This window comes from Ixodes scapularis, unplaced genomic scaffold (assembly GCF_016920785.2).
Source record: "Ixodes scapularis isolate PalLabHiFi unplaced genomic scaffold, ASM1692078v2 PGA_scaffold3__209_contigs__length_174095766, whole genome shotgun sequence".
Classification (NCBI taxonomy): Eukaryota; Metazoa; Arthropoda; class Arachnida; order Ixodida; family Ixodidae; genus Ixodes; species Ixodes scapularis.
Genome location: NW_024609868.1, coordinates 21540401 through 21551575, shown reverse-complemented (window position 1 = coordinate 21551575; position 11175 = coordinate 21540401).

The window sequence follows — 11175 nt, the reverse complement described above, 5'->3', positions numbered from 1 at the left end:
CGAGGCGCGTGGCCGGCAAACGGGTATGCTCGCGCCAGCCTTTCTCGCGTCGAACACCGAGAAAACAGTGGTGTTCGTGCTATCTGAAGTTGATAATAATCCCTAGTTGCACAAAGTATGACCTCAACCTACGTGTTGAGTATGAGAAAGTAAAAAATTGGGGCTCCAGTCCACGCTGGGAAGGTGGTGTGTCAGCGAAGCTGTGGTATCATCTGCAACGATTACCTACTGCACTTTACGAAATGCCGCCGCCGGTCGCAGCACGCCGCCGCTGGTCGCATTGCCATTTCTTTTCCCTTTGCCGCTCCTAGTATTTACGCTGCTCCTCGGGAGTCGTAACTATGCGCGGCCTATTCATCGCGGTGCTGCAGCAACAATGAAATCAGTTGGTATACTTCGTTTCATCTTGCGTTTAACCACAGCGGATGTTACGAGCCATCGGAGCCAATCGGAGGCCGTGTGAGTGTCACGTGACTTTAGAGAGGGGGCACAGCGACGCGCGGAAAGCGTATCACGGGCCACGTCCACAGAACGGGATTGGCTAAGCTAGCTCGTCCGTCCCTACTCCGCAAGCTACCGTCGCCGTGGCAGCTGGGGCAACAGTAATCTTCACCGGGAACGTATGCGATGAGCGCTACGTGCTTCGCATTGTTTTCAGGAACTCCTTTATCATTCATTATATGGTTAGGATGCTTGTTTTGTGCTTATTCTTTATTGAAACGAATGTTGTGCTGTATGTTGTAGGCGTGGTGTTTGTACTTTTCGCTTCAATCTTCTGAAGTCTTTTTTTCTTTGAGAACGCCGACACGAAAACACACGCGGGGAGAAGGAACGTGCTTCGCATTGTTCGCAGGCACCGTTATCATCCATTAAGCGGTTTGCACTTCACACGAGGGCTTCGAATGAGGTAAAGCTTTTTCGAAGCAGCTGCAAACCTGACGTTTACCGGAACGCGTCGGAGGGTGTTCCCATTGCTCACATTCGCCTTATCATCCATCATGTGGTTTTGATGCTTGTTTTGTGGTTTTGCTTGTTGTTTTCTTTATTAAAACAGATACTGAGCTGTATGCTGTACGCCTGATTTCAAAGGATATATGCTGTTTTGCCTTCAATTGTTCGCCGGGAGTTTTTTTGCTTACAACGCCAACGACACGAAAATTCCCTTGGCTGGTAGAGGTATACAGCTTCGCTGTGAAAATAGGCTCGATGTACACCTAAGCACTTAAGCAACTACGCCACACGAGAGCCAATCGGAGCCTAGTTCCCTGATGCTCCCATTGGCGCCAGCCAATGGGAGCATAGTCCATCAGAAATCGGCTTCACTTGGGAAAGGGGATTTAAGGTGTCGTTTGGCCAACCTTTGGCGTGGTTTCAAAGCTGATGACGTCGGTTCGCTCCATGAAACAGTTAATGCTTTCACACGAAAAAAAAAAACAGAAAAAAAAAACGGAAGCAGCTGGGAGTTTGAGAAAATCGTTTTTGCAACTCGGTACGCTCAAGACGCGGCTCTCTAGTTTTGGGAAATCGCCAACAAATCCGTTCTACTTCTTTCAGAAGCTGGCAGTCACGCTGGCAGTTACGCTGGCGAAAAAAGGTCACAGAGTCAAGCAATACATTTGTTGACAAATTATGCAAGCACCACGAATAATGCTGGAGTATCGGTACAGGCGCCCCACACGCTCGTCTTATCTGAAGGAACTCGCCATTTGTTTTCGATTTTCTTTAGAAAAATTACTGTTGCATACGCCAACACCTTTTAATACTCTTGTAGCATGTATATGCTCTTTTGTCCTTAAGTAATTTAGCAAAATAGGTATGTACCATTCCAGAAAAGAGCTTCTGATGGGTGCAGTTTTTAGCGTACGTGCTTGTGGCGCCAACTTTGCTGGCCCTCCCTAACACATGTAGACCGTGACTGTCGTAAAATGCATAAAAAGGAAAGGGAGGCATTTGTGCAGGCCAGATGGCGTTTTTCTGCTGATGAAGGTCGCGCTATAATGAAAATAAAAAAGAACTCCGCAACTAACAAGCAAACATGAGGTGCAATGAAAGGCGTATAAAATGCACAGATACTATTGATTTTCAAATACAAATGTTTGATTAAAGATACAATAGTGTGTAAAGTACAGAAATGCACGCTAAGATTATTACAAAAGTTAAGCAAAAAATATTTGTCGTCATTTCTTTTTTTATTTTTTTTTTATTTTTTGCTGTTAGTGTAGAATGCAACGCGCTCAAACACACATCCACGAGTCCACATAGAAAGGGGAAAAGGGGTATTTATATAAAGGTTTTATATTAAGCCGAATAAAGTCTTGGTTTTGCACAGCCTCCATCAGCTGTACATTTACGTGCCTTCCCTCAACGACATTAATATTTTCATGATTTTAAAAACTTTACAGCCCTATAAAACATTTCGCCGAAATAAAATTAATAAAGACGTATCCACCACCTCTTCAGGGAGTGAATATTGCAGGCCAACCATTTGACAAGCCGGGCAAGGCTATGTCGTATAATAATGAAGCTAAACACCTGCTCTGTAAACCTCTATAATACCAGACACGAAAAGCAATTAGTCTAAAGTCATATGTCTCAACTTAGACTTGAACTTATTTTATACGTTTCACTTCTCGTCTTCAACAGATCGGCAGCGTGAGGGGAACTCCGAGAGTAGCCCGAGCAACATTCAATATCCGAAACAGATATAGTGTTTATAAAAATAAAATAAAAAAAAAATCAATGAAGCAATTGCGAACAACCAATGTGACTGTGCGAAATTTCGACTATAATTCTAGAATGTGCACTCTTTTTCTCGATATTATTAGCGCTCCTCTTTGGACGGATGTCGTGTGGTCACAGCCGGCTTATGTCTGCGATTGCCGTTCTTGAAGCCGTTCCAGCTGCAGAAGGGTACTCCAACTGGCAGCACGCTGCTATAAAGTATTGCGAGCTTAAATGAGAATGTTTCATGTCATACTACATCTCTCGTCTCGCAGCTCGCGCACAAACACCTTGACGTGGCTGGCCTCCAACGTCGCCGAGGAGTGAATTTTTTTCTCCCAAGAAAACAAGGGTAAAAAAAGCTTTTCCCGTCACTGTTACAGTCTACCCCGGAGCACTAATTGCTTCCCATTGCAAAAGAACTTCCAACCTTGAAGCTGTGAAAAAATAATCTCGATCGCTGGTGCCTGAAAAGCCGTCTCTTGGCTGCCCGGATCGGTCGTCCGCCTGCCCGCCGGTGACGTACACGGGTAGGGAAAAGTAGGGATTTTTCATTGTTGCCAGTAGAGAGACACCTTCCGTAACCCTCGCGGCCGGCGTAACTCGAAAATTCAATAACTTCAAGGAAAAATATCTTTTTTATGAAATATTTTGGCTATCAGCTGTGAGAGGATTATTGATGTGGTCTGCCAACTTTCAGCCAAATCGAAGACTATCGAAAAATTGGCGGAGTTCCCCTTAACTGCAGTAATACACAAGGCCAGGACTGAATACAAGTGCTTCCAGAGGGGGGAAGTTGAAATGTGCAAAACACTTCCGCCCCCCCCCCCCTTTTTTTTTTTTCTCACCGCTCTTAATTTTAGAGATATGGAATTCAAGAGTAGAGTCCGGACATCCGGACTCCGCCTCTTAATTCGCCACTGAAACAGGTGCATGCCTCATGTAGCCCTTGAGAACGTCATGGCGGTGCAGCCTCGTATGTACGCTGAGCTAAAGCGCTGGATAACCTGACTTATCCAAGTACCGCCATCGTCTGATCGCGCCGCGGGTGCTCCTATTTGATGCCGGTGACGCGTCGCTATTTTGGGCTATTGACGTATTCCACATCCAAACGCGCACGCTTTAATTGGTCTGCTCTGGCTGCCGGTGACGCGCCGCACATTTGCAAGCACCCGCCTATTGGTCTACTGTAGATGCCGTCGCCGCGCCGCCTTGAAAAAACTAGATTGGCGGCGACGCTCCGCCATTTTTGGCTCAAGTGCGTCCCAGCATGCACCAGCTTGGCGGTACTTGTACTCTGAGCAAGCGAGGCGCGCTCTTTCTGAAAATGGCACGAAGCTGTACCGGCCGAACGCCAAGGGTTTCTTTCTCGTCCCGAATCCCGTAAGAGACGAGTGCTCTACGTATACTAATATAGACACAGCCGGCTTTTATTTTTCCTCCTCAAAAGTCACATACGTAACGTCTGTGTCCCAACTTTTCCAACTCGTTTGAGAGTTAGTGGGTGAAGGGAAGGACTTCGTGTATCTGCCTGGTTTACTTACTTTCTGTTTAGTGGCTCGGTCAGCTTCCTCCCAGGGTAGTGGGTATGTCCGATTTTCTAACCTTCGTGAACACAGACACATTATGCGTTATTAACTCGATTTTTTTTTGTAGTGGATTACGTAAGATTTTGTTTTTCTGCAAATTTGTTATAATACTTTTTTATTCTCGGGGTGATGTCTGCTTTATTTGTAAGTTCGCAACTAATAGTCTCCTCTACACTAATAAAAAAAATACTGTTTTAAGTAAAAAAAAAAAGTGGAAGCCATTTACAAATCCCTGTAACGCCGAATTGGAGCGCAGCTCTTGAGGAGGAGGAGTGAAGGGTACTGAGGGGAGGGTAGACCCCTCCCCCTTCTCCTCCTCCTCCCCTCATTCTTTAATATGCTCCGGGGGGGGGGGGGTGTCACGTGACTTCGGGGAGGGGGTCACGTGACCTCGGGGAGGCGTGACCTGGGGGTGACCTCAAGGCCACGTGACCCCAAAGGTGACCCCCACGTGACCTTGGGGTCACGTGACCTGGAGGGGTCACGTGACCTCGGGGGGTCACGTGACCTCAGAGGGGTCACGTGACCTGGGGGTCACGTGGGGTCACGTGACCTTGAGATGACCTCGGGGGTCACGTGACCTTGGGGAGGCGACCACGTGACCTCGGGGGTCACGTGACCTCAGAGGGGTCACGTGACTTGGGGGTCACGTGACCTTCAAAGGGTCACGTGGGGTCATCTTGGGGTCACGTGACCTTGAGATGACCTTGGAAGGGGTCACGTGACCTCGAGGGGTCACGTGACCTTCAGGGGGTCACGTGGGGTCACGTGACCTTGAGATGACCTTGGGAGGGGTCACGTGACCTTGGGGGTCACGTGACCTTGGGATGACCTTGGTTACGCCGACGGCGACGCCGACGCCGACGGCGACGCCGCTCAAGCCGGGAACGGGCCCCTAAGAGCTGCGCTCTAAAAACAGCAACGTACTTTTTCTAGATGCTACTGCGTTTAGTCGTGCATCTGATTCCCAATCTCGGGGTTTAGATGGATTCCAATGTTTGCGGTGTACAAGAACGAGATTGCACCGGCCGCTGGTCCTCACAGTCACCTCAGTTGCTTTGTTTGTAGAGCCCCCTTGGCCACGTTACCCATTTCTGTCGCTGGAACTAGGTCACGTGACTCCGGAAAAGCTTATATAGTAAGTCAACGGGCCAATTTCACCGCTCTCATTGGCGCGTTTTTGTGAACGTCATATCGCCAGGTTTACGGGAAGAAAGAAGAACCCTCCCCCCCTCCCTCCTTTTAATTATTCACGCGCCAGCCTTTAACCAGCTCCCACGTTTGGTTACCCGATAACGGTGGTGAAATCTGGGAGCCGGTAAAAGGCTAAAGCGCCGTTCACATATATGCGACCGAGTAAAGGCCCGTTCACACTCTTGCGACCGAGTGCGACTGAGAGAGACGAGAAAACTTCTTAAATGTTTCTAGAATGAGGGAACACACTGGCATGGTGGCGCCATCTATGCAGTGACCCTGGAACTGCATTTCACAAGAGCGAAGGTTTTGCGGGATTTCCGAGGTCAAATGTGCGTAATACCCATAGAAAGACTCGTTTATAACATTGACAAAAGTTTTTCGAGCCAAGAAAGAAAGGAAAATGCGCGAGCAATAAAAAAAAAATATATGCCGGACCGCCGAGTTTACACTGCTTCCCAATAGATGGCGCCAGTGTGTTCTCTGGTTTAAGAAGTTTTAAGGAACCCAGGTTTAAGAGGTCGCAAGAGTGTGAACGGGCCATAAGACCGAGAGAGACCAGACCGGTTTTTAAGCCTTTTGCGACTTGTTAGGACCGGATGCGCTGCAGCGGAGCTGGTCCTAAGAAGTCGCAAGAGGCTTAAAAAGCGATCTGGTCTCTCTCGGTCTTCCTCGGTCACAAGAGTGTGAACCGACCTTAAGGCGCGACTCGAGTTCACTTAACTTTGTCCTCCTCCCCCTTCCCCTCCTCTCTCTTTCCCCATGAGCCAGGCTTCGTGACATCCTCAAGAACGCGTCCGTCAGGCTACCGCAATTTGCCAGTCAACGTACTTTACAAGCTTTTCCGAACACGCCATCCGTTCCTCGTGGATTTCTCCCTGTCTTCCGACACAACTTCCCCGCTTCCCCCACCGAACAGACCTTAAGTGCTTTAAACCTGCAAGGTGTCGCACGCCAAAGTAAAAAAGCAGGGCCGAAGACCCTGACTGCATGCTCCTTAAACCTAAAAAAGCCCCCCGTGCAACAACTATCAAATGAAGAAACATACGCGCTCGTCACACGACCAAGACAAAGAAACCTTCTTCGCGTAAACCCCGCAGCAAGAGTCCTAGCCCTTTTGACCATTGTGACAATCGCGAGTTCGGAGAAGGACGGAGAAAAAGAAGGAATGCGATACTGAGGCCAAGGGACTGCATGACGAACGCCTACCACACAACAGCCACGAACGGGGTAGCCGTCTTCCGGAGCCGACGCAGCAGCAACACGTATTACCCGGTCGACACTTGGCTCTTAATTAACGTTTTGATTAGTGAAACGAAACAAATAGTTGCAATTAGAAATTTGCTGAGCGTCATCGAAAACCGCATGACGCAAGAGCCGCGCCCATTATTTCCACGTGTCTCAAATCTTTCTATAATTAACCAATTTAGCAGACAAATAGTTGCAATTTATAATTGCAACTATTTGTCTCCTTTCACTTATTAAAACGTTAATTAAAATGTATTAGCTCATTATCCTACTTATCATGATAATTAGCCACCACAGAACGTTGCTTATATATTATTCCACATCTGGTACCTGTCTCGCGCGTGATTCGGCACAAAAAAAAAAAAAAGAAAACCACGGGGCTTTTGCATACAGCTTTCCGCCGGATGCAGAAAGAGTATGGCTCCTCGCTGGCTCCGTACAGGTAAAGACGCTGTGCTGCGCCGCCATGGCGTTCCCTAGGGCCGGATGCGGCGCATGCCTCGCGTACTGTCGCAGCTGGCGATTCAACGCAGTGGAATGAGCGACCGAAATCATCCTCGATAAAGCAGGTTCTCTGCGCCCATAAAACGCTAGAATCCAATCCGCGGCGAATCCCATTCCCAGGAGAAGTCAATTAACCCTGCGATCTCCTTTGATCCAATGTGAGCGAATTTCGGTTCTTGTTTCTCATTTGCTCGACCGTTTGGGGTGTTTCCGTTGTGCGCACGATGATGTGTTCACTTTATTTTTAGGGTGTTTGTACGAAGAATCGCTTGTGTAATCTACATATAGAATAGCGATGAACTGACATAAACGATATTTGTTGATTCATCAAGAATACAATGATACAAATCATTAATACAATATTTATACCATAGAAGCAACGCTAAGTATGTTTCAACTTGTGTGTGCAAATATTCATAGCTCTCGATGTCATGTGTTAGCGCACATGATGCACAGGATATCGAAATTTCGACGCATTAAATTCATCCAGTAAGCCGGCCAGACAATCCTGCGTCAAAAACAAAAACAAAAACGAAATCTTTATATACATTTTAGGCGTGCTGCTCTAGACGATTCAAACACTCCAAGGGGAGCCATATAAAAGATAGAGCTCTGTAATTTTATTTCAATTATGCCGGAAATCTCTGGCTTTAAGGAGACCACCCTCGTTGTATAGGAAGCCCTAAAGAGGGCGTGCCGCTCCGCCTTGGCAGCTTGAAACTCCCTTGAAACTTCGTTTTACAAGTAACGACAGCCAATACAAACGACAAAGCACATTCCGCTGGAACAAAACAAAACAATCTTCTGCTGTGCGCCGCCATTCGCTTCCTAAAGGCTCCATCGCCACGGAGTCGGCGCTTCAAAGAATGTCACAACTTGTAGGAAGCTGTTATCTAGGGACTTCATCTTGCCAGCTGTTCGGCAGCATCACCAACGACAGCGTCCGCGTTACGTCACATAGGCTCTGTTCGAAATCACACCCAAATAGATGTGAGTAAACTCCGGTGGGTCTTGTTACATGACAACACAGAACAAGACTGGACGCGGGTAGGATTTCGGACGCCAATGTGCAAAACTTTTACCCTGGAGCATGATCGAGTAAAGTTTGGAACACGGCGACGGTGAAGCCCTGCCCGCATCGATCTCTTCTGATTCGCACATAGAGTTACGACATTGTACCATCGGGTTCGAATGAGAGGCGAAGAGTGACGGAACTTTGAGCCCACTACTGGAGCATGTTTCCAAACTGGGGTTGTGCTCGGCGAAGTTCATGAGCATCCGAGAAGTGCACTGCGAAATTGCGCGTCCTACTCCCATGTGTCTTAACATCGCCAAGCACGACCCAAGCTTAGAAAGGTTCAACTAGCGCTAGTGTCTACGCGACTTCCGGGATGCAAAATGAAGCAAACAGAATCAGTCTACTTTTGCGGTACTCCTCTGCATTCCTATGGGAAGACGCGCGTACATTTTGTCTTTTCGCCGGAAAAGGACATGGATCACGTTTGTTATTTGTGCCATACTGACACAAATCCAAACCTGGGTTCCAAAGAAGGTCTGTAAACACGGGCGACGAATCTATGAAAAATAACAATCGAAAGGAATGTAGAATGTGTTCATGTTTCGCTAGCATTTCGATGACGTTTATACATATATCGCTAACATGCCAGTCCCGTCACACATATTAAATAGACCCTGTCGTGCACCTTTACGAGCGGTTAAAACATTCAAAACGAAATGTACTAAGTACGTGGGATGAGAAAGGTGTTTATTTTTATTATTTTTTATACCGGGTAGCTTTCATCGGGCACTTGTTTTTTTTTTATTCTTTCTATTTTTAAAACACTTGAGTGTGCGGGTTGTATCTTGAACGCAGAAAAAGAATATTCGTACATATGCTCGATCAGAGAGAATAAAGCACTGTGGAGCTCAAGTTCGTCTGCTTCTTTTGCAGAGGTTGTGGTGACGTCAGAACTGCCGAGCTCCGATAGGTTCTGAATGAAGGATAGTGGGTAGACCTCAAGGCAGCCTGCTTTGAGGTCTACCCACTATTCTTCAATCGGAGCCAATCAGAGCTCGGTCTCTTTCTGACGTCACCACAACTCCTGAGCAAGAACCAAACGACTTGCTCTCCACATACTTAATTATGGCAAACTGGACTATATTAACTCGGTCTTCACTTTATTTTGATCGACTGCATGGACAGGGAGTTACTGATGGAGCGTTACTGCGTAGTTCTTGCAATCTCTTAGTTTTCCTCATTATCCTCCATTCGCTTCGTACATAAATCCTCCATGCAGAAAAGCGCCGACACCGTGTCCGCGCTAATACTGCCCACCAGTGCATATAAATGCATCTATAAAGCTGTTTTACCACTGTGTTAATATAAGATGAATATGAGAACAAAAAAAAAAAAAAGCGATGTAACTGACCAATACTTTTATATGCGTTATTGAGAAATGTCCCCAACTATTTACTACGTTATAATTATTCGCAATATTTATTCTTAAAATGAAGCGCAGGGGGAAAATGCACCCGCTTTTCCTCGTACAACTGAATTAACGGAAGTCAAATTTCGACTGGTTGCTGTTTGCTTCAATTTGTATTCCGGGATTCTTAGCAGGACACAACTGGAAAATTGTGAAATGTTTGCATATAAACAAAATATTTCTAAAATTTAATTTTTTAGAACTACTTCGTGATGCGTACGAACGCTCTTTTCCAAGTGGTGAAACTTCCTCCAGCTTTGGGCTGTGCTCGGAGCTAAGCTGAAACCAAGTGCAGCGCCAGTTGAACCTCTAGATTACATTCTAATAACTATACGAGTGGTACCACCGGAGACCATTGCTTGACACCAGCAAATTCATTGAACTTTAAGGGAAAAAGAATAACATGTGAATTTTCTTTCATTTGTATTATAATTTGGAGGACCAAACTTCAATTAATTTTTCTAGGAGTGGTAAGAAATTTTTGGTGTTGTGGTGTTAATACTTCTTACAGTGAAGTTTTAGGGAAAACATACTTTTACATCCTCAGTTGACTCCCACGAGCAGCCAGTGGGAGCCACGCTGGCAATCAAGAGGTCAGAAAGGTTTGCTTCGATACCATGCTTACTGGTTGCAGATTGCGTTTGGGGTATCGTTTTTGTTGCGAAATCGGAGCAGACGATGTCTGATGACGAACAAACTCTTGCTCTTCAAAGTAACTTTCAGTTTGAAAACATTCTCTTAAAAATTTATGTTCGTATTGCCAGTTATTTTAAGCAAAAATTAGGATTTTCAGGCATGACAACAACGATTCGGAACAATCGAGCTGACAAATTCCGTCGATGACAGCAGAAGACGGAGATTGGTACACTGTTTGTGTAATTTACTAACCTTCTCAACAGTTACTGACGACTGCGAATTTTGTCTTACTATTTCTGCGAAACCTCATAAAAGTTTTTGGCGCGCAGCTTGCAAGCATTCGTTTCCGGCTTGAGCGGCGTCGTTGGCGCCGGCGGTAATGCGCCTTGCATTATGGGACATTTCCCATAATGACGTCACAGGTAACTTACGTTTGACGACACGAGTGTTAATTTCGTGATCGTCACGAGGGTTACGAGGGTCACGAGCATAACGTCACGACGTTACCCCCATGACGTCACGCGTGTGAGGTCATTATAGGAAACACGTGACGTGTGACATCACGCGCCTCTAACATTGTCAATATTCCCGCTAAATTTAGCGGGGACATTTTTCCGCTAAATATGGAGGAAAAATATTTCCGCTAAATTTATCGTCGTGGTGTTATGTGCGACGAAACGTGTGACGTCGCACGTGACATCTCGAGTAACGTCACGATGTAAAACTTTCCCTCTAAATATAACAGAAAAATTTCCCCGGGAAGGAAGAGGGACATGCCCTCCCCTCCTCCTCTTCCT